The sequence below is a fragment of the Lissotriton vulgaris genome, chromosome 11, assembly GCF_964263255.1.
Source record: "Lissotriton vulgaris chromosome 11, aLisVul1.2, whole genome shotgun sequence".
In the NCBI taxonomy this organism is placed as follows: Eukaryota; Metazoa; Chordata; class Amphibia; order Caudata; family Salamandridae; genus Lissotriton; species Lissotriton vulgaris.
In genome coordinates this window covers 127,495,921-127,520,721 of record NC_141699.1, presented here as the reverse complement: position 1 = coordinate 127,520,721, position 24,801 = coordinate 127,495,921, and positions in this window count along the sequence as shown.

Genomic DNA, 24,801 nt, shown 5'->3' with positions numbered 1-24,801 from the left:
AAGGGGACTGCAAAAGTTATTCTCACATACATGGCAGCCAGAATTGACATCGCAACTACCCTACTTACATGGCAACCAGAATTGTGAGAATAACTTTTGCAGTCCCTTTTTGATTACCATCAATATGAACTTAGCAATAAGGGAACAGCACTGTTTATTTAAACGTTTTGCTGCGCGCTGTGTGTTAAGAATATCAACTTTGTGCATTGATAAAGGCTACAGGCTGAAACGCACCTGCATTAATAAAGCTGATTAAAATTAATCCCAGGAGTGCCTACGTGTGCTTTAATTGCATATGTTGGAGCTTTGATATTTACGTGAGTCCCCATTCTCACGAAGGAAAGGCACCCGCCTTAAGAGTTAGGAAAAGCTGCTGTTAATGGGATTTGGGAGCCGTGATATATATATATATATGCAGCCACACACTCCAACCCATCTAGTCGGAAAAAACGGCAAGCACTCCGGTGTCAGGATATTACAGTCTATTTATTTCCAAACCCCATTCACCCCCGACAGACGCGTTTCGCTAAAAAGCTTTGTCAGTGTCAGTTTGTGCAAACCTACAATCGTCATTTTAAACCCTCCGCCCTCCTTCATATCATCGACATAGATGATGGTAAATTACAATTGCAGTGGCGGCCATCTTGTAGTGTGGTATTACAAGGATTTTACATTGGTTTCAATGACGAAAAATAAAGTGCTTAAGTGCAGAAATAAAATGGTTGACAGCAACAAACATTATATAAATATTGTCCACACTCATTATATTGTGTCTTATTCCATATCAAGTACCATTTCATTTGAATATGTTCAGTCCATTTGGATTCATATGAGTTGTTATGTGGGGGTGTATCCCCTAGTTTTACATCACATTAGTCTGTGCAGATATTTTACATTTGTTATATGTTTTCATTATAAAGCCCTATATCGGCCTAAATCCAAACTTTGTATATTACAAATATTTACAAATTTATCTACACAGAAATTATACAATTTATGTACAGTATTCATTGTGAGGCCCTGTATGGGCTTGAATCCAGAGTATGTATGGTACATCTATTTACATATTTACAAGGCATAAACTGGGAGTCATGCAAGCATAGAAAGTAAAGTTTTAACTACATTAACAGTTGTTGACATCAATGCTATGGCCCAAGACGCCTCATAGGTGTACCCACATTTCTGCATCATTATTGAGACCCCATGGAGTCATTGTCTTGAGGTCCACAATATACCTAGACTCGGTGATGCGGAGCATTTTTTCCCTGTCCCCACCACGTTCTGACCGTGCGATTTGGTCTATGCAGTAGTAACTGAGTAAATCCCTGTTGCTTTGATGGAATTCAGCAAAATGACGGGCTACCGGATAGGTCTTATCATTGTTCACGATAGCCCTCATATGTTCCAGGATTCTCAGTTTTGTGGGTTTGATGGTGCTACTTATGTAACGCTTTTTACATGGGCACTCCAAATAGTAAATTGTATATTCCGAATTACAGTTAAGATGTTTCATAATTACCCTGTTGGGTTTGCCCTCTCCTGATCTTCCCGGGTACTCTTTTACTTTCTTACTATGCTTGCAAGCTTTGCAGCGCAAACACGGGAAAAAGCCTTTGATCCTGTTAGTAGTCGAGGTCTCTGTTATGGGGGAGAAATGACTATGTATCAAGTGGTCTGAGAGTGACTGGCATCTTCGATAGGTAATCATGGGTCTATCAGATAGATGTTTTTTCAAGATGTTATCAGTTTGTAGTATATGCCAGTTTTTCTTGAAGGCATGGACCAGATCACCTGATTTGATGTTAAATTTAGTGATCATTCTGACCTGATCGCGCTCTTTTTGCGCCTCCTTCACCAACAGGATGGTTTCTGCTTTCAGGGTTGCCTAATGTAAGACACTCTTCGAGTAGCCCCTAGCCTGAAATCTATTGCTAGCATCTTTTTGGGCATCTCGGAAATCAGTTTCCACTGAGCAGTTCCTTTTGAGGCGCAAATATTCACCATATGGTACGTTCCTAACCAGACTCCTAGGATGGTGGCTAGCCGCGTGTAACACGGCATTGCCCGCCGTGGGCTTCCTATAAAGTCTGGTGTGGAGATTATCATTTTCCACAAATACTTCTAAGTCTAGGTAACATACACTTTTTTCGCTAAATGTGCTGGTGAATTTTAGATTCAGATCATTATTGTTCAAAAAAACAAAAAAAACAAAAATAATATATATATATATATATATATATATATATATATATATATATATATATATATATATATATATATATATATATATATATATATATATATATACATACATAAAATTTACAACAGAGGTTCCTCCCGGGATCGAGCCTGGTGCTAGGTGGTGCGCAACTCTGGTGGAACCAATGCCGGACCACGTAATCCCTTTTCAAAATTCCAAGTAAAGACGCACACTCGGAAGTCCGTAACTCAGGAGCATAAGATTTATTTCCTCACAACATTACACGTTTCGCCAAACAAATGGCTTGCTTATGACGTTGCATATTAAATCACTCATGACATGGTATGCGACATCACTATTACATATATATATATAGTCATCAATGATATATATATATATATATATATATATATATATATATTCATTCCATCTGGCCCAAGTTGAAGGCTCCCGGGTGCTCTGAGGCGGTGCACGCGAGGCACGGCAGGACCCGCCGTGAATCAATGAATTCAGCTTTTCTCCTTACAGAGAAGTTTTTTCCTCATGCACTCCCGTGTGTCATGCAAATTAAACCACACTGGTTTTTAGTCGATTGTAAGATTTATTTCCAGCAACCAGCAACACCTTACGCGTTTCGGTCTCTACGGAGGCCTTGCTCACAGGTTGTGCTGAATTTATATATATATATATATATATATATATATATATATATATATATATATTGTATATGTGCAAGGCTACACAAACACCGGGACAAGCCAGATATAGAAGAAGTAAGACAAAAGGTGGCTTTAGTCCTACTTTTATTTCTAACATGTCCTGGGATTTGGTCCTCAAAATCTGGTCACCCAAAGTTGTGGGTAGTTGTGATGTTGTATTGAGGTTAAGCCATCACAATCTGTTTGGTAAGATTTTAGCCATGGAGGCGGAGCCTGATTTATGGATGATTTTTTTTTAAAGGGGAAACAGAGATGTTCAGTTAGAAGAAGTTTTGTTGGGGTTTTGGATAGGATACACTTGATGCCTAGGGAGATTATCCGATAGTCTGGAAAGCAGTTGCCAGGGTGATAACTTGTGATAAATCTCTGTTTAACCAAAATGCCTTTTTCACGTTCAAACCTGTGTGATTCCTCTCTCGACCGCTGCCAAGTTTAAAGAATTCCCCTCTTAAGATGGCGTCGCTGCTTCACACAACCAGTCCCTGCTGTGATGCAGCGTCTCTGCTCAGTAAGTGCCACGAGAAACGCTGATGCAGGGAAAGTCATCTACTCCGTGTGTTTGCACCGCCCTAGCCAGCCGCCAGCCCCAGATATGTGTCAGCCATACAGAAGGGCCCTGCAGAAGAAAGGGCAGAGTTTCCCCCTCAGGGAAGCATAAAAGGAGCCTTTGTGGCACAGGTGGGCTCTCCGCCAAGGCAGGAGGAAATGCGGCATAACTGCTCACTCAAGCCACGGCGCTATAAATAGGCGAATATACAGTTGCAACCGCCAGGGGTTCCGGGTTAGTAATTAAAAGTCCCCGCTCCGCCTCCAAACTGTGAACATAAGGAGTGGGCGCAGCAGGACGTGGTCAACCACAAGCGCGCGCGCAGACACTCACACAGGTTGCATTTCCCAGCAAAACACTGGCAAGAAAGTCTCATTTTATGAGAGAAGCTGTAACTTGAATGACACACAAAAAAATGTAAACATGCAGTGTAGCCCTCTATGGCCTACTTGCAGTAATAAAAAAAAGCACCCACACATCAGAGGACTGTGCGTGTTTACAATGGGTTAGTATTTGAGCATATCATGTTTCCTTTTTGGCCCGACTTCAGCTTTTAATTTACGTAACGAGTCTTAGACAGTTTGCACCTTGGGCTGTTGCCAATCCGTCTTTCCCAAGCACAAGGCTGCTTCTGTTAGGAACTCCTTGGATACATGCACGCACTCGCCGCATCATTCGCTGGGCTTTCCTCTGCCACCAGCACAGCCCCTGTGGTCCTGTATAGTGATGTAATACACAGTTGACAATAGTATTGTCTTCAAACTGCCACCTTTCTTTTCTTTTCAAGGCACTTAAACCCCATAAATACAGTGGGCCTCATTTATGAGAAATGACGCATCGCTGCGTGAAAGCAGCGATGCGTCACTTCTCAGTGCGCACTCCTTGCGACATTCCTGATGCGTCATATTTATAGTATGACGCATCATGTCGCAAGGAGTTACAGATACGTCAGTATTTCTGACGTATCTGTAAGCGCAAAAGTGACGCATTGCTGGAGTGTGTCACAAAAGTGACGCAACTCCAGCAATGCGTCCTTTCACATGGGGCAAGCCCCACCCGAAAGGGCCTGCGTCTCTCTTATGCCTGCTGTAAGGCAGGCGCAAGATTTTGACGCAACGGCGTCCTAAAAGTGACGCAGTGAAATCTCATAGATTTCACTGCGTCACTTCTACGACCCTTCCTTGCGTCAATACGCCCCCCTTGCAGGTATAATGTGGCGCAGGGGTTTACAAAGTGACGCATCTACCTAGATGCGTCACTTTGTAAATATGGCGCAACAAGGCACATTTTTTACACCACAGGTGCGTCACAAAAAGTGATGCACCGGCGGCGCAAAAGTGACGCACTGCCTCATAAATGAGGCCCAGTGTTTCTGATGTGGGAGGGAGGACGGCAAAAACGGAAAAAAATAATTTTGCCTGTGGCTCTAAAATTACTAGTAACTCAGAAGGTTTTGAAGCTTATCGGCTGTTGTAAAGACTGCCACCTGGTGGGAAGTCCAGTCGACCAATTGCAAATGTTTTTCTACATCTATGTTTTTTTGACATTGTTGGAATATGGGTCTGAATAGCAAGTTGCAAGATACGTCTAGAAACAGTTTACTTTGTATCAGTTGATTATATGTCAAAAAACTTAACATAGAGAAATATTTTATTTCACACAAAAAAGCCATACTTAGGGCTGGCCAGGCTACAGATCTGTGTATATGAGGTCTCTTTGGTCTACAAATTTAAAGCCAGAATGCCAACCAATGGCAGAAGGCGGAAGGGGAGGAGCTGTAATGGCATGCCCAGACTGGTATATACTGTTCGCCCTTCCCATTCTCGGTTAGACCTTCAGTTCCCGGGGAGTCTGTGTATTACTGTAAAGGATCAGAAAATGCTGCTTGAATCAGCCTGCACAGCCATGCCCCAGGAGAGCGAACCATCCATTACCAGAAATAAACCCTAATTACCACCCAAAATAATAACTGAGCACTTCATTAGTACAAAGAAAATCTGCTGGGATTCTGAATACATTATTAATTTGCAGAGGGATTAGCAAATCAAATAAAGGAAAATGGAAATAGTGTCCTTAATTTTGGTCTATATTTATGTAACACATCCTACGTGTTCCAGGCCAGCCTCTTTATCTTTCCTGCTAAGAACATCTCTGACCTATTCCTGTATTTTTTTCCCATTACAATACTTTTTTATGTTTTATTTTATGCAGGGCCGGTCCTAGAACTCCTGGGGCCCCGGGCGAAAGGGAAGATGCGAGGCCCCTCTAATTTGCATGTAACTTCCAGTCGCAGCCGGCATGACTCGTGGGTGGAGGGCCTCGCGGGAGTTTGGGAGGAGGGGCACAGGAAGCAGGCAGCCTCCCTCCCCTCCCCTAAGCCAATCACACTGCTGCAATGGCAGCGTTGTGATTGATCAGAACGCCGACCAGCCAGGCGCCTATGGGGAGGCCATTTTCTCGATGTAGGCTGCTTTGCAGCCTACATAGAGAAAGGCCAGAGTGTGCATGACTGGTTTGGTCGAACAGTCAGCGCCCTTAGCCGTTGGCAAGGCACTCCTCCCCTGCCCTAAAGCAGACCCACCGGCCCCTGACCAAACACATTTGCTTTCTTGCAGTGGTAGAAGTAGAAACATAAAATGGTCGTTTTAGCATTTTGTGTTTCTGCTTTTGCGAGAAAAGAGTGAAGCGACGCTCCTCCGCCCTAGTGGAGGTCCCGCCCTTGGTAACATCACAAGAAGTAACATCTCAGAAAGTGACATCGCAGGACTATTGATCTTATTTGCGTCACTGAAGAGACCTAACATGGCTATCAGTAACATGGACAAAAAGCTAAATATACAAATAAAATAAGTCCATATATTTTAAAACTGTTAAATGGATTTCATTTGTCTCATTAGATGGAAAAGCTAGGTGCAGGTCTCACAAAGATGTATATTATTTACTCCTCGTTAACTGATTGTTTCCAGATGAGTGCATGATTCACTTTCCAGTTCTGCCTCATAAAGGGGGGGAGATCCTGTTGAGGTAATGAGGGGCGGGATCATTCAAAATATAAAATGACACAAGAGAAAACCTCTCACACCATAGATATAATTGCACATTTCAAAAGGCTCCCTTAACATTCTATCCCATTATTGTGCCACCTTAGGATGTCAGATGACATTAATACTTAGTCATTTGTTTTAACGTAAAGCCTCTCACCACTATTCCACAAGCACATGCTAAGAGACGTAGGACAATCTTTTATGTGTGTGTGCTCTTTACTCGCCTGAATTATGTTAAGTGCAAAAACACAACACAGATAGTACAAAATGACAAGACACCATTGCAAACAAATAAAGATTGTACATAAACAAAAAAAGACTTACACCAATCGAGACCACTGCTAAATCATACATTGACTTGAAGGTATGCTACAGATTCAAGGGGTTGTCAAATCAACATTTCTGATTTGGTGTTAGAACTGTAGGAAGTAGAAGTGGCCAGCTTTAGCGCTGGTGGAGCCCTGTGTGACAATGTTGGTGTCCCAATGACTTGCTCTGCCACGGATTCCCTCACTACCACCCTTTAACAGTGCCCCTCAAGTTTCCATAACAACACTCTCTCTCAGATGCATTTAATTTGATTAACAACACCACTTATGCCAGTTCAGAGTGTCAGGGAACTTTATATCACACATTACACAGAGGCAATCAATCACACCTGTGTAAATCACAATAGGTAATGTTACATAAGACAAAGGACTAGGAGTCACATGACAATCATACTAGTAGGCAGTATAGTTTAATAGTGATTGGTCAGGAGAAACACAAACTCTGAACTTAGAACATAATACCATGGTTGGGGGTTCTCTTTAATAACCAGAATTGATTTCTGTTCATGTGAACCCTTTTTGCAACATTATGTTAATCAAAAACTGGGGAAAAACCATAAGGATGTAATTTATACCTTGCAGTTGGCATGCAGCTCTTAGTTGACAGGTAATAGCTCACTGTTCTAAGTTAGGATTTTAACGCATAAACTGCAAGTAACAATAGGATCTCTCTGAGAATAGCAGTAACCCACTGGCCTATTTACATTATGTGGACTTAGTTATCTTCATGGTACATGTTCTTTGCAGCAAGCACATTAACCCTCTGCACTACCTTTCCACAGGTCAAAACTTCCACTTGACAAACCTCCATCTCTCTCTAGGAAGAACATTAATCACCGGAGTTTCATGAAATTTTTATTGTTGCAGAAATTTGCTGGTGGCCAGGAAGAAGGTAGCAAGTGCTTTTAGAAACATAATATACTCGCTAACATGATGCAAAGTCAGCGCTCAGTGCGATCTCACTGTTTGCACTGCCCTAGAGCCTCCCTGCTCAGGGGTTCTGTGACCTCAATGACATAGTCACTGTTGCTCTAGGGTGTGCTGCTTCGAAGGCCTGCCCAGAACACTAGAGGTGAGCTTCAATAGGAGTTGTGGTAGACAGGCCTTCAAGGTTAACCCACACTTGCCACTTCTAGGATTCACCTGCTGGTGCTAAGACATCAGGCCTTCTAAGGTCTTGTGGGTCCTTCCAAGGTCTAGCATAGAAATGTGCTCTCTCAGTAGAGTAGTCTGGTGGACTGTCACGAGGGCTGAACCTAGTTCCCCAGTTCCAAATTTGGCATCTCTGACCATAGTGCCACATCTTCTCTCCCACTGAACACCATACTACCCCACTGAGAGAAACTCGCACTCCCTTCAACAACAACCCAGTTGCACCCGCTACAAACACCTGGAGGCGACTCAATTCAAATTACACACTAGACAAGAGCAATATGCTGCCTAAAAAAAAGTGACAACATTCTGGAAAAAGCAAACACTCATAAGGAATGTAAGATTAATTAAAGCATGTGAAATGTAAGCAGGAACAACATGGTTACCTTAACGCTTTTGCACTTATTATTCAGAAATCAATGAGTGCTTTTGCATGAAAAGTCAAGGCTACAGAGCCGGAATGGACCTGCTTCAATGCCCATTGCTTATATCCTTACAAAACGAAAGCAATATGGTTTAAAAAGACCACATTCATGAATACAGAGCAGCGGTATGCATTTTATTTTCCAGTCCGCCCATCAAGCAGGTATTGCAGTACCTCCAGGATTGGTGCACTTCCCCACCTGGGGAAAACAATGCTGTTCAGAGAAAGACAAGAAAACAAAAGTAGCTTCACTGGCAAACTCTGTGGAGTGGCACTAATGTGTTTTGGGTGTGAATACAATCAATCTGGCCCCTTTTCGACCCCCCTCTGTCTTGCTTTAGTTATTTTTTTACATTTTGAACCTTTTATTTCTCTCCATCCCAAGGCTGCACTTTGGAAGTGAAAAATGTCACAAAAAAGATGACCTTTCCAGCAAAAAAGTTTTTCTTTTTTGGATTCATTTCACAGGGGAACAAATAAAGAAAAGGAACAGAAAGAGGGAGTCATGGCTACAATGCCCAGGGAAGGGAGCCCCCACACCCTGACCTTGCAGCTTGCTCTAGTGCTTCGAGGCCCAGGGAAAGGGGGCCCCCTCCCCAGGGCCTTTGAAGCAGTAACAAGGCATTTCTGAAAACACTGCCCTAGCACCAGTTTAACAGAGGTGCTGCCCGCCCCTGACACTGTGAGCCATAATCGCTGGTCTTTCTGCTGTGCCTTCCCCACTCGTTTGTCCCTCCCCCCACCCCTGCGCCCCCAGTAATGCCTTGCGGTCAACTCCAGACATCTCATGTGTATTGTGTTTGAGTGGGGAGGGGGCCCTGTTGGAGCAGGTGGGCAATCTGTGAAAGTGTTTCATTTCAGAGTGAAGCAGGGGGGCCCCCTGCCTTTCACCTGAGCATGAGGCCCTGGGCAGCTTCCCATGATGCCCATGCCTTGCGCCGGCTCAGATTTCATGGAACAGTAGTATGTGCTTCTGCATTCACTCTCTTCTCCACGCTCTTTAAACTGAAAGTAGGACTCAGTTTTAGGTCTGACCTTGAAAGGTTTTGACAGCCTTCCCAGCCTTATGTTTTCCAAGAAAAAAAATAATAAAAATGCACACAGCCATTCTCATGTTTTCCGAAAAAATTATAAAAATACAAACAGGGACTTTCAGCAGTGTTTTATTTAAAAAAAAACCTAAGAGCCAAAGCCCTCGTCAGGAAGACACTGCAGCTTGTTTCATCCATTGCCCCTGCCAGTGCTGCCAATGACAGTACCAACACAACTACTAACCATCAAACTCTTACAAGTGTGACAATTCTTACTATTCTAGCACCCCACAGCTATAATAATGGCTTGGGTGGCAGGTATTAGTCATTGTTAATATATATTGACTTAATAAAAAGCTGTTGTTGTGCTCATACCTAAATTAGGCAGACAGTGCCACCTTGTGGCAGACTTTCTTAAGTGCTGCTACAGACAATGAAATGCTGGTGCTGAGCATCGGGGAACCACTGGCTCAAATTAAGCACAGGGTTTCGGTGAGCTCTCTTTATCAATTGGTCTATTGAGCTTTCATTCACATTTTGCCTCTGCCCACCACAGCGTACATTGTGGGGCAAAATGCCAGCCCACGTCACCATCTGTCGGCTTGCACTGTGAGTGATGGCATTTGACCTGATCATTTGTGCACATCTGCATGTAACAGAGTGCACCTCGGTGCCAGTGCTACTGTAACTAGGCCACTCTTTTATTTTAATATTTTTGTCATTTTTTGCATTTTGCATATGCCTGCAAATTAATTATAAAAAACCTTGCCTGGATGCCAAGGCCAGGCCTAGTAGCTTTGCTAGTGATGGTTTTCCCATGAATTGTATTGGAGGCATGCTTTTGTAGCAGAGAGATTGCCTCCATCACTCCAAGGCCACTGTAGTCTCAAGGCTCACCTCACTGCACTACTTCAGTAATTTCCCCTTTGAAGAAGAACTAGTTCAAGATGGAAATGTCTTTCTTAATAGACTGCTATTGGTCTGCACAAGAAAATCTAACTCTAAACATATATAGATTGATCAGAATGGAAGAGTTTACAAAACACTCAAAATTAAAACCTTTCCTCTGTTTACAGTCTGTGAATTGCAGTGGTGTAATTACATGTTCCAAAATCTGATATCCATCAATAAGACGGGGTTTGAAAATTCTTGATGTCACTGCGTGTGACATTGCAAAATGTGGCATAATTTACGAGAAATGTGCGAAGTGACTTTGAAGTCAATTATATGAACATGTCATTTAAAACGCCAAACAAAGACTGTTAGCTGTGATGGTGCTGTGGATTACACAAATAAGTTTGTAAATGTTTTTACAAACTCTTAACCATATGGTAACTACTTAACAAAGTACACTTATTGGATTTTTTTTGTGTCTCGTGGTAATTAAATGTTTATTGTTACAAAAATGTTGCCTTCTTTTTGCTTTCTATTTAGAGACAAATGAAAAGTATAGAGTCTTGAATGAGGGTTAAGGACCCTGAAGCGTTTAGAGTGGTGGTTCTTAACCTTTTGACAACTAGGGACCCCCACTGAATCATTACTGGAATCTGGGGACCCACACTGAGACATTATTGGAAGCCATGGAACCCTGGCATAAGCAATTTCTATGATGTGAACTTCGAAACAATATACAAAAATACAAAAACAAGTATACATTAAACCATGGGTATTCGCAAACATTTTCCCTGGGGCCAAAATGTTTGGTCTGTGATGTGACCGAGGGCCTCATTGATGCCAACAGGGTGGTGGTCAGGACAGGAGGGTTGGTTCGGTGGTGTCTGTGGTACAGTGGGTAGAAGGTAAGCGAAGCATATATATCTAGTGATGAACTGCACAATGTGAAACCAAAAAACATGGGTTTAATCCAGGATTCCCCACTTTACCAAATTGTGTGATCCTAGGTAATTGTTTTCTCTATCTCTCCTTTTACTTCATTATCACATGTAAGAAGACCCCAAAATATATGACTTCAGGATATGCGACTTACAGAATCTGCTCCTGTGTTTGATTTAATAAATTATAATATTGGCATTGTTGTCAGTGTGGGCAGAAGAATGAATGTTTGAAAACTATCACTTTAAACAAAAAATGCTTCTCAATGCCCTGATATCTGATGTATCAAGGAGAAACGATTGTGCATGCTAATGTAGCTACTTGTTTTCAAGGCATTCTTACTACTTCTCTAAAGTTAACCTAATTGAATTCACAAATGAAAGTTACAAGATCATGGTTGCCAGAGGTCCTAGGAGTCATACTGGGCAGTATGTCGTTAAATCATTAGCAAATGTATGGTCTGACATAACTATTGTGTCCTAAATGTCTTTTACAACATTTTCGTCCCACGAGGTATAGATTTTCTGTTAATGACTCAATAATGACTAAATCAGTCTCCATATATTCTTGTATCGTGTCCCGCACTGGATTGGATAATGGTTGTTGGTCTATTCTGTCCCGAACATGGGGGCATATTACCAAGGCGGGCGATATGTGATTATCGCTGCTTTAGCGGCTGTTTTCGGTCGCTAAGCGGCGATAATTCTATCGCCCTATTAGCAAGCTGTCGCTTACAGCATTTAGCGACAGCTTGAAGGCTATAGCGAGCGGTTTGGGGCCCGCTTTGCATGTCAGCGACATTTATCGCTAATTACATGCAAAGTGGGCAATTGAAAGCAGTCGCTAACGTCGCTATCGCCTATTTGCAAGGCAGGCGTAGCGATGGAAATATTCGCGCAAAGCGCGAATATCTCCAAAAACTAACGCCTGCTCAGACCATTTCTTAGCCATTATATCCAATGGGAGTTGGATATTATGGCTAAGTCCCCATTGGCGTTAATGCGTGAATATCGCTGGATTACTAATGATATTCACGCATTTCGCCGCTAACGCCTGAAATTTTATTGCATTTGAGATAAACGTTGCTAATAGCAAGTTATCTCTGCGATAAAATCAGGCGAAGCACGGCAATAGAAAAAATGTCGCTAAGCCCATTTAGCGATAAATATCGCTAGTTGTTGGTAATATGCCCCTAAGGACCTCTTCGGCAGAATTGCTCCTGCCCTCGAATCCTTTCATTTTGGCACTGAAGTCCCCAGTGATACTTTGTGGGGAATACATCCTGTGTTGTTTGGGTCAATTTTCTAAGCTGCATCTGGCAAACCAGACAGACAAGAGAACTGACTGGATGGTTAAGAACCAAAACAGCCATTGTATAAATATTTTTGTATTTAATAACCCTCGATTTTAATTGTTCAATGGAGGGCTTAAATATTTGGATTATCTGTTTTTTTTACTGATAAATTACAACTAAATGTAAGAGCTTGCAAAATTAACAGCCCTTTCTTTGCTCTCCCTTGGGGTAGAAGGACCAACAAACAGAGCAATATCCATCCAAAAACGTATACATATAGCTTAATTAGCCGCCAATTATGAGGACTGCACAAAACGGGTGTGCCGCATTTAGTGATGCTGTGGGTAGCAGTCATTAGTGGTTGTGCAATTAAAGCGTCATTTTTATTGCTGCACCACAAAGTTGGGGAAACGTGCTATATTGTATGTGCTGTCCTAGTTTCGAGGTGCACAAATTCGGAATCGGCAGTGTGTCTACCTACAAAAAATCTCACCAGGTTTTACCTGCCACAATGTTTCACGGGCAAACATGGCACATTCAATTATTACTGAAAAACATGAAAGGGTCCATTTAAAGGTTGCATTTTGTAATTTATTTAGTAATAGAACTATAGTACTGCTAACTTACTACAGAATACTAATCATTCCTCTTCACCTCTCCTATCTTTTCTTTGCGGAGATCTCTTCCCCGATTGCAGAGTCTCCGCACACTTAACCCCTCCCATGCTCATGACGAGACTGTTAGAACGCTCGCACGCTGGGCAAATTCCCCTGCTTTAGCGAACGTTCTAAGGAAACGGGTGTGGTCATGACGAGCTCAGCTCATCATGAGCACACGACCACTGTGGCTCCTGACGTGCTGAGCTCCTCATGAGCACCGGGGCGCTGTGCGTGCCCCCTCTCCCCCCAGCACGGCAGGGGAATGATCCCAGCAGCCAAGGGGTTTTAAGTATGTGTTTAAGCAGCAAATGTCGGAGGGACAAATGAAAGTGACTAGGAAATAGAGAATAATTACTACTAAAGGGGCGAAATTAAGGGAGGAATAAAGAGGAGCTAAGAGACAGGGAGGGGTTTACGGAGGGACATGCCCCCATCGACAAAATAATAAGCCCATTGCCATTCATAAACTGCGCTTCTATAGATACTACAGCCAAAAGGACCAAAAACAGTCGGACATATACTTCTGCTCAAAGCTGGAGTAAGTTCAGCATCACCCGTGGCCACTCACAAGTACTGCAACACCCTCCCGTTGAAAATAATGGAGTTAGGGACCTAAAGAAAAAACCTGTAGAAAGTGACGTTAAAACAATTTAATTATCTAAACTGTTAAAAAATATTATTACATTTTATTGAATGTTAAAATAATTCAAAAAATAAAACTTAGGTCAAGATGCACAATGATTAAGAATAGCAATTGTCCTAATTGTGATTCCCTGTGAATTGCAATTAGGAAATCGCTATTCCTAATTTCCTAATGTATGGAACTCTTTTGAGTTGATAAATTACATATATGAAGCCCTCTGCTTCATGTTCAAAGCTAAGGCAGGGCTTGGCCCTCAATATATACGAGAGCTGGTCTCCTTGTATATTCTTTCCCGAAACTTGACCTACCTAGGGACAATACTGTGTACCGAGAATACATTGGGTACGATCACGCAGTCGCTCTTTTGTGTGTCTAAGTCCAAAACTGTGGAATGCCTTTCCTCAGTTTATGAGAAAATGTGCCTCATTAATGCAGTTCTGCAAACTCTTGAAAACATGGCTCTTTTAATGGTAGTGTTTTCAGTGATGCCACTCTAGTGCTTAGCGTTGTGAAACTCGATGGGTAGCTGCGCGCTTTACAAATGGCAAAATAAATAAATAAATAAATTAGTGTTTAGTAGAGGATTGCAAATAGACCTACCTCATGAATATTAATGAGGTAGGTCGCAATTTGCAACCCATTAGGAATCGCAGGCACCACAGGGATGGTTGGGTTAGGCAGACCTCCATATCTATGACTACTTTTAAATAAAGCAATCTTTTTTATTTAACTGTAGTATTACTTATAGGATAACATGATGCGTTTAAAAAGAAAAAAATTAAATTTGGAAAGTTTCATTTTTTGAGAGTAGATAGTGGTCCCTGGAACTAGCACCTGCTCTTAAAAAATATATTTTCAACCATTCACAAAGGGGAAGGAAGGAAGGAGTCCCTTGGGGACCTCTTCCCATTTGCAAATTGGTTACCACCAACTTTGAGTTGGCGGTAAAGTGCGAATGTTTTACTACTGCATTTCGGTCTTAAAACATTTGTACATACCAATGCGAATCAGTATTTGTAAGACACGCTCTGAACACAGCCCTTTCAAATACCGAATCGCAAACAGAAATAGCGATTCAGTAACAGGTTACCAAATCGCCATTTGGTCTTTGTATATCCCGAAAAGTATTTTTTTTTATTGCAAACGGGCCGATTCTGCGAATTGTCCCGTTTGCAACCAGAACAAAATATTGTACGTATGGTCCTTAATTATTCATTTCTTTGAAAATATTCTAATAATCTTTTTAAAATTTAAAAATTAATACAACGAATATTTATTTGAATAATTTAATATTTTGCAAAAGGTTGTCTTTCGGGGACACTACTTTTTCAGTGCATTATAAAACAAAATTCTTCTCCTGTGCATGTTTGTAATTAGCAGCCTTCATTCATAGGGCTATTTTTTTTTAAAGAGGTCTGCTCTAAACTTGCTGAGTTTTTCATTCCCAATTAAAAAAAAAATTGTTAATCTACACCAGGTTTTTTATGACGTTGCATGAGTGTGGATTTCAAAGTTTCACAGGTCACTCCTGAAAATCTGCGACAGATTCAGGTTTCACCAGCATATTCCTCTAAAACTTGGCATTAACAAAGAGCTTTAAATTTTACTAATATGATATGAATACTATTCTTACTCACCAGGGCTTTGAGCCAGCCCTCTTCAGATACTGGTCTCTTATTGTGTCATTCACATTTTTCTTCCATGCATGCAGCGTGGGGCAGTGGTTCAGTCTACTTCACCCATCCAGTACCTCAATTCACAGTGAGTTATGGCATTCTGCTCTTTCACAAGGAGCGCTTCCACACACACAACGTAGTTCCTTTAACTGCCTGGGACTACTATGCAAATGTGTGCATCTTGAGACTAATAAATATTTTTGCTTTTTATAATGACAAAACATATGAAACATTGTCAAACCCTAAAGCCTAAAGATTGACAGCCAATGCCAGACCTATTGACCTTGTCAATGCTTATTTGAATTTGCAATCACGATCACGCAGAAGTATTTCAGCTTGCACAATTTTATTTAGAGCACTACTAAAAAAGCCATTGCATTTGTGCAATGGTATTTTTTTCCACTTGGAAAAAAATCTTATCTAGTGCAGGAATCCCATCTTCTTCAATCCCCACTAATTTTGGGGGGCATTCCCTTCATTAGCCCTGGAACGGGATATGTTCCTGCCCTTGGCATAAGCAAATCTCCGACCATTTCCAGAGTGGCAAGGGGTGGAAGACCTATTTGGAATTACTCCATACAATTGACTTTGGGATGATACCAGTGCTTTAAATGGGCCGGTACTGTCCGGGCTGAGAACCGGCACTTTTGTATTAGGTCTCACCTAGCGTTGCAGCGCATGCTCTATTGTCATTGGTTTTCTGTCGGGGTTCTTTGGAAGTGGAGTGGAAGCTCCAACCATGCTTTTTATTGGCGCGCGTCATAAATGCTTGCTTTGTACTTGAAGTGAGGCTTGTTTGTTCCCTTCCTGTCTCCCTTTTGCCTCTCCCACCCGGATTGGAGATTTTGCAGGGCGTGACATATTTTCATGTTACTGCACGTTACACGTTATGTGTACTCTATACCTCACTTCCTAGCTGCCGTAGCATGAACAGTTACATTATGGACCAGGAACTGGGAGCCAGAGGCTTCCTGGCCCCTGGATTGCCTCTGCCGGCGTGTTTTCGGGGTGGATTTTGCCTTTTCCCTCCAGTTTGTGATAACCTCGGCTGGGCAGTGCTTGGAAGAGTGTCAGCAGCTTTGGGTTTCCTCTTCCAGTGTATGGCTCTTCTCCTGCACAGCGAGCACCCGGAGCCCGGCACGGGGAGGCTGCACTCCAGGAAAGGAAGCCCTGCACCCCTTTCCGCTGCGTGCCTTGGTCTTCCTACGATCGCGAGGTGCCCTACCCCACATCATAGCAGCTCATGCGATCGTGATTCACGTTGCATTCTGGTACTTGTAGTGACACCCACACGAGCCAGAATGCAAATCAGTCGCCCACGATTGAATGACCTACTAAGAACAACTTAATATTTCTGAGCACCTCGATTATAAAGCCGTACATTCTAGTGTGGTCATGTTTTCTTTTACTAATTTTCCCATTTGTTCAAGGGGAGGGGCGTGTGATACTATGTTGAGGCAGTCCCCCCGTAGACAAGTGGGGCAATGCGCCTGCTGCAAATTTCTCTTACCCTTAAGTTTTGAAGGTTGAATCTTAGTGGGACTCACTCGGTTTTTCATCCTTCTGAAGTAGATAAAATGTGCCATTTACCACAACATTCAGTGCTTGGAGGCGACTCAGTTTGAAATATGAGCTATAAACGGTATTCATTATAACAGAGAATAGATACGGTACAGGGCTAATCGTCACTATAAAAACACGCTTCGTTGTTTTTGTAATTAGAGCACGCTCATCTGGGTGTGCAGAAATGCTGTCCACAGTGTAGGTATGTGAAATAGCACCAGGCTGGCTTTTGGTGATCACTAACCTTCCTTCATCACCCCAATTCCCACCTTACTTTTCCAGTGCTTTGGATTTCGGAGAGAACCTATTATGAGCCAACCGCTGTCTTCTTTCAACAGACACTACTGTTTCTGGTGCACCTTGCCCAACTCTTTGCACAGCTCACTAACGAAAACTAATATCCTGCCAACTTGTAGTTATCTGGCAGACCTAAAAAAGGTGTTGTTGCTGCCCAGCTCAGCGGTACTCAGGGGCTTATTATCAACAACTAGCGATATTTATCGCTAAAGAAGCTTAGCAAAAAATTTTTTAACGCCAAGCAATGCCGGATTTTATCGCAGAGATAACGTGCTATTAGCAACGTTTATCTCCAATGCGATAAAATAACCGGCGATAGCGGCGAAATGCGTGAATGTCGCTGGATAACCAGCGATATTCACGCATCATCGCCAATAGGGTCTTAGCCTGAATATCCACCTCCCATTGGATATAATGGCTAAGAACTGGTCTGAGCAGGCATTCGTTTCCAGCTAATTTTTTAATCACTACGCCTGCGTTGATAATAGGCGATCGCGATGTTAGCGACTGCTTTCAGTCGCTAACAGGTTGGGTACGCATGTCATTAGCAATAAATATCGCTGACATGCAAAGCGGGACCCAAACCACTCGCTATCGCCTACAAATTGTCGCTAACTGCTGTTAGCGACAGCTTGCTAATATGGCGATGAAATTATCGCCGCTTTGCGGCTGAAAACGGCTGCTAAAGCGCCGATAATTTAATAACGCCCGCCTTGATAATATGCCCCTCAGTTCAATCTTCTAGAAAGGATGAACGCCTAAATTGTACCGGATTAAGGAATAACACCGCTCTCTGCAACATTCAGACATCCCACTGAGCTACCGTGAGACAAATGCTCTTCATCTTGATAACGTCTGATAACATCTGACAGGAGCAGAGACAGCTGGCATTGGACAGGCGCAGAGACAGCTGGCATTGGACAGGCGCAGAGAGAGTGCTGCGCATACCACAATTGCAGAGAAAGATGGCATTTCCCAAGTGTAGGGAAATCAGGCCCTCACTAGTACGGGAACCGCTGCATTTCATATGTGAAGGGAAAGCATTCCCTCGCTAGTGCAAAGGCAAGCAACAGTACAAGGATATGTCGCCAGCGAGTCACTAGAACCACAGCGAGAGGCGATACAACAGCACGTCCAACGACACATGCTGAATCATCACGCCCAATACCACACATTTTCCAAATTGGTTTCCTATGGTGGACGCGGTATTTCCCACAGAATTATACATTTGCCACACTTGCCTCATAACCATCATCTCCTGCAGAATCTTCCTTTTCTTCTCGCATAATGTAGTCAACCCTGCCAGTTTCATCCCATCTCCTATATGTAAGAGAACCTGTGGCTGCACAGGGAGAAAGAACCTGACTGAAAACTTTGTAATGTCACACCTATATTAAGTGTGCCAGATAACACAGCTTGCACGATCACCTGCCACCTGTGTTCATTCTAGTATGCGAGATTGGTGTGCAGCTTATTTCGATTCCACTTTCACAACCTGTGGCGCTGCGTTATCCTAGTCTAGATCATAACATTGCGTCTATGTTGTGTATACCAGTTGTTAGCTCGCCATGGCGCATGTCGGTAGCACAACCTGAGTATTTCTGTTTTTTTTCTTGATATGTGCAAAATTGTAATTACAATGCCAATAACTCTAACTCTAACTGATGCGAGACCTGTTGCATTGAAAATGCTTGTTTTGAGTGGGAGTGTACCTGCACTTCTGAAGATTGACGTAATATTTTTAATTGGAGAGGACCGGCACTTCTCAGAAACAAGCAGGTATTTTGTTACAGAGTACCTGCACTTCTATTTTTCCACTTCAAGCACTTGTTGAACCACCTCTCAAATGAGTGGCATTACTAACACGCAATATTACACCATTTTGGTCAATAGCTTGCACTCCTAAATCAAGTGATTGGACACGTAAATTGGACGCATTATGGCTTTTACAATGGATTCATCCTTTCCAGTGAACTGAAATGTATTAATCACAGAAGTCCTAAAAGGTCGCCGAACTCTGTAGTACCTTTGGGCAGATGTATGATGTTACAACGCATGCCTTAACAACGCATTTTTTACAACACAACATCCTTTACAATGCATTCCATTACAACGCATGCCATTACAACGAATTGTCCAATAACTACCTTTACAAAGCATACCATTCCAACGCATACAATTACATTGCATATATGGTAAGTATTGGATAGGAGGGTTAAAAATTACTTTCTAACTCCAGGGGGTGCAACAGTAGGGTACGTGTTGGATAGTGTAGGCGTAGAAATTACTATTCTAACTCCAGGGGGTGCAACAGTAGGGTACGTTTTGGATAATGTAAGGGTACTATGCGTTGTGATGGTATGCGTTGTAATGGTATGCGTTGTAATGACTGTGTTGTAATGACATGCGTTGTAGTGGTATGCATTGTAGTGTCATGCGTTGTAATGGTTGTGTTGTAATGGCATGCGATGTAATGGATCTTGCGTTGTAAAATTTTCATTGTAATGGTAGTGCGTTGTAAAAGTTGCGTTGTAAAGGTTGTTACCCCTTTTGGGCTAGTTCACAGTTATTGGCATCAACATCAAATTCCTAGGAGCTTGCGGATAGTTTGATTCTACCTCATGACTCTTTCTTCCACCATCCTTCTCTTCCTGTCTCATCTCAGTCTTTTGTTCCACTTGCTTCTCTCTGTTTTCCTATCTCTTTCCCCTTCAGCAGACCCTCCAGCTTATCGCGATTTCGCGATTTGCAAAAAAATCGTGGAATCGGGCGATCCGTGCAAATGCCGCGATATTTAAACAAACGCCCGCGAAATCCGCCGTTTCCGTGAGCCGCCATAATCACACAGTGCAGTCAGCACACATGGCAACGGGGAAAGAGCCAGAATCCAAGGCTGCTCCTGCATGCAAACCCCCATACTAGCACATCGAGCAGCCCGCAGCGGTAAGAGAGCCAGCAACCCTGCCAGGCAGCGGCGCAATGTCTGCCATGCCCTGTTGCTCCGCTCAAACTCACCTGCTGAGACTATGGTAAGAGGCCTGCCAAGCTCTCTCCTGATGAAAAGGACCGACTCCAGCGTTTCAGCAACTCCTGCAGATTGGGGCGAGAGTGGTGATGAGCTCTGCCTGTTATCTTGCTGGTCCGTGAGGAGGTGCGATAAGCGGATGCACACGCCTGTAAGGAACACGGCACAACTCACAGCAAGAAGGGAGAGCTGTAGAGACCCCAACCGTAGAACATGGCAGTCGCGTAATAGACCATCAGCCGGCCTGAGACGAGCAGTGACTGTAGCACCACCTAGTGGCCCCTTGCCTGCAACGCACCCAGCTCACAATGCCCTTGCCACATTGCCTTCACTCCATTTACCAGAGGAGGGTTGCATTTTGAAGGAAGGCAGCTGATGGGTTGGTGACTGCCTGCCAGCAAGAGTGGCTGTGTATGGCACCAGGAGGCATGGTGAACTCCCATCCAGACGGGCTGAAGGGGATAAAGGTAGCCAACACGCATGGACAGTAAGCCCCAGCCAGCACCGGCACCTGCAAACCCCAAAGAGCTGCCCCGGCCTGAGTGCATGGTGGCATCTGAACAATAACAAAGGATATTGGACATGTCTTTTCACAACACCAGCCCCGGGGAAAAGTATGTACAGCATAAAAGGCCTATGCAACACTGGACAAAGCACAAGACAGCATGGCTGGCAGTGCCCCTGTGTGAACTGCTCCAAAATAAGTGAGAGAGATAGAGCAAAGCCCTCCGCTCAAGGCTTCAGTAGGCTGAGCTCCAGCACCATCATTTGCAACCCTGCACATCGAGTCATCCCCAGAAGAGAGCTAATGGCGCTGCAGCAGGAAGAAAGCTTCCTCGTGAAGCACCTAGAGCCCCACACTGAGGGCAGAACTCACCAATAAGTCTTCACCCACTGAAGTGCCCACTCAGGAGGAGACTGCTCTCTGCTTTTACCCGCAGCACCAGCACAGGGTGTCCCTCCCCGCACCGGCACTCTCAGTACATGCTTTTCGAGGGAAACAAAGTGTCTACATTGTAATTAAACCAAATATACATAGCTTCATGTTGTTAAATAACTAAAAAAGCTAAGATATCTGTGTTTGTTGTAGGAAAAATGGCCACATAAAATGCCGCAAAATTGCCGCTAAATTTCCATATTTGTGCCGCTAAATTTCCATTTTTGTGCCGTTAAATTTGCGAATCCATGCCGCTATATCCTGGGGGGTCTGCTTCAGTCTACTCTCTCCGCCTTTCTCTCTCTTGTTCTGGGACAAAGTCTGACGATGAACCCAAGCCCAAGACCCTACAAATAAATTCAAGTGGCAGCGACCCGCAAACATTTACCAATGCAGGAAAACGATCCCACACTTAGACCATGGCCTGTACTTTGGCCTTGGTTAAAGACAGTGGGGCATATTACCAAGCAATAGCGATAATTATCGCTATTGCTTGGTTAGAGACAAAAATTTACCGCTGAGCTGCGGCGATTTTTACCGCAAATAAACCTCGGTATTACCAAGGTTTAACGCAAATGCGATAAAAATCGCCGCAAAGCATGAATATCGCTGAAAAGTCCGCGATATTCATGCATTACCGAGCTAATGCTCTTAGCCATGTTATCCACCTCCCATTGGATAACATGGCTAAGAACTGCTCAGGGCAGGTGTTAGATTTTGGAGATATTCGCGCTTAGCGCGAATATCTCCAAAAGTTGGTAATAGGAGATAGCGATGTTAGCGACTGTTTTCAGTCGCTAACATCTTGGCACGCCCACTTTGCATGTCATTAGTGATAAATATCACTGACATGCAAAGTGGGGCCCAAGATGGTCGCTATCTCCTACTAGCTGTCTCTAACTGGTGTTAGCGACAGCTAGGTAATAGGGAGATAATTTTATCTCCGCTTTCTTGGCTTTTAAAGCCAAAAAAGCGGAGATAAACCCCCTTGATAATATGCCCCAGTATTATTGATCATAAACTAGGTAAACGCCATAGTATATCAGACAAGTAATGCTCGCTTCTTCAGTTTTGTCTCCACCAGCAGTAGGACTTACACATTCATCGAAAGGTATGGTTTCTCTAAACTAACATGAGAAGCTACCTCTTAATGGCTAAATTGCCCACTGTTGTCCCTTAAGGGAGAGACATCCCCACTATGTCGAAAATGTGTGATCCTGGGCACTTCACTTCTTCCTGAGCCTCTCCTATGTAATCTGCAAACGTGGGAGCATGCAGACACGAATACAATGTTATGCATTCCCCGTGGACGAGCCAGCAGGATGGTGCGTTTATGTACTGTGAGATCTGGGAATTAAGAATACATGAAACGGGTAATAACACGCGTGACCCCTTCCTCGTATAATACGTGGATTAAATGTATATCATTGGAAAGTATGACTCACTTGGCTAATTTTTTCCTTGCGTGAGCTGGACGCGCCCCCTCCAGGCCGCAGCATTTCTTCGCTTTGTGAGTCAGGCATCCATCATTTCCAAATTCCCACATCTCTCCCACCCCCCGTGACGTATTGTTTTCAGCCTCTGTGGATTAGGCAGGAGACTGGGGGAATTAAGGCGTCATGCCTTTAAAGAACGTCTGTAACGTTTGCAAAAGCAGGCAGGTGAGCTGGGAGCTGAAATGCTGACTGTAAACGGGCACAGCTTGGAAATCCGAACAATCCCTGCTCCGGACTCGCCACCAGGTGTAGACAGACACGCCAGACAGGCAGATTGTGGAGAAAATCAATTATTCGCACCTCTTTGCCCTTGCATAACCGAGGAAAGCATCAACCAGTGTCGGTTCCATTCTGTGTGCGCGTGAAAGAGGAGCCCTGTGACTAAATGTGCCAGAGCCCGAAAATATCTAGCGAGCAACGCAACCGATTGGCCGAATTCTCCTCAAGTGCAAAGTGCAGTAGCGGCTGGTGACCAATGAAAGTGGTGAGACGGAATACTTGCCAGGGGTTCATCTCAACGTTTTCAAAATGTGCTTTGGGTGCCCCTATATGTTGAGTATTACTTCCAGTGTGCTGATGCCAGAATATTGTCTCGGGGACGCCCTTTAATCAAAAATTACATTCAATATGTCAGTAACAGAATTTTGCCCTCGATACCGCCCATATAGCGTGGATGACTAAATTGTCAAAAATTACCCCTAGGTTGTGAAAGCCAGCGGGGCATCTTTACTAGAAAATGTTGGAGGGCTGAGCTGTGCGAAATTTGGAAGCAACGCGTTCTGAGATTTTCAAAACGCATGGATGCGCCGTATTCACCAGGGGCGTAACTAGGTCTTAACTTCGGGGGTGGCTAACATAGCAAATAAGGGGCGTGGCTAAAGTTAATCAAGGGGGCGGAGCTAAAATGGCAGACAAGCAGGATCAGGTAATGCTCAGGCCAAGCTGAGAAACCGAAGTGGCGATTCTGCATTACAAAACTGCACCTTGGTATTCATCATGCACCGCATGGAGACGCTTTCCACAGAGGCTCAAAGCAAAGAAAACACTCTTCCAACCACACACGCATAAGGTGTAACCTGCTACTCGCATGGACAAGTGCTTCAGCATCGCACATAGGGGTAGTAAGTGCTCTACAAATACAATATATTACGCCCTGCATTGTGTCTCTCTCTTGGAACACAATGACTATGTGAGGACTGTGCCTGCCCTCTGCATTAACGTATCTCAACTATTGATGAATAGTGTCAGAATTGGTAGGACTGATCTGTCCCGTCGAAGGAGAATTCCAAACAGGCTATGGCTGAAGGATGCACTGGTTGACAGTATAGATTGGGTCACAAAGATGGAAACACTCATGGCACAGCTTTGGGAGAGCACTGGTTATGGGAGCAGACCCAGGAAGGGAGGAACAGAGATAGAATAGGAGCCGCAGTCCCCTGACTATTCTCACCTGCGACAGCAGTTGGTGAGTTACCTTCACTCCACGATGCTCTATCACATGTTTGTGTCACTACAGTTTTATTTCATTCCGTATGGTGTTGGCTCTGTGGACCTGAATCTGGAGCTTGCAGCTACTTCACTTCTTTCTATGGGGTTGACAGTCTCTTCCACCTCAGCAAAGTATCCTGCCTTTCTTCTCTTAGGTGCTCTGGCTGGATTCAGGCAGTTGGGAGACTGGTCCCACTCTTGTTCTGAATGTTAGCAGTACAATTCTCTGTGCTAATGTGGAGATCTTTTGGTTCACATTTCTTACCTTGTATTTGATCATATTTTCTCTAACCTACTCCAGACTTTCCCTCGGATAGATGGACCATGGCAACGCATTGATTGGCGCGTCCTTGTGGTAATCTTTTGGGGGGTCTCCCTTTTTCCTCCCAAGGGTCAGTGACAGACCTCACCTCAACCACTGTTGATATTCACCATCATAGGAGA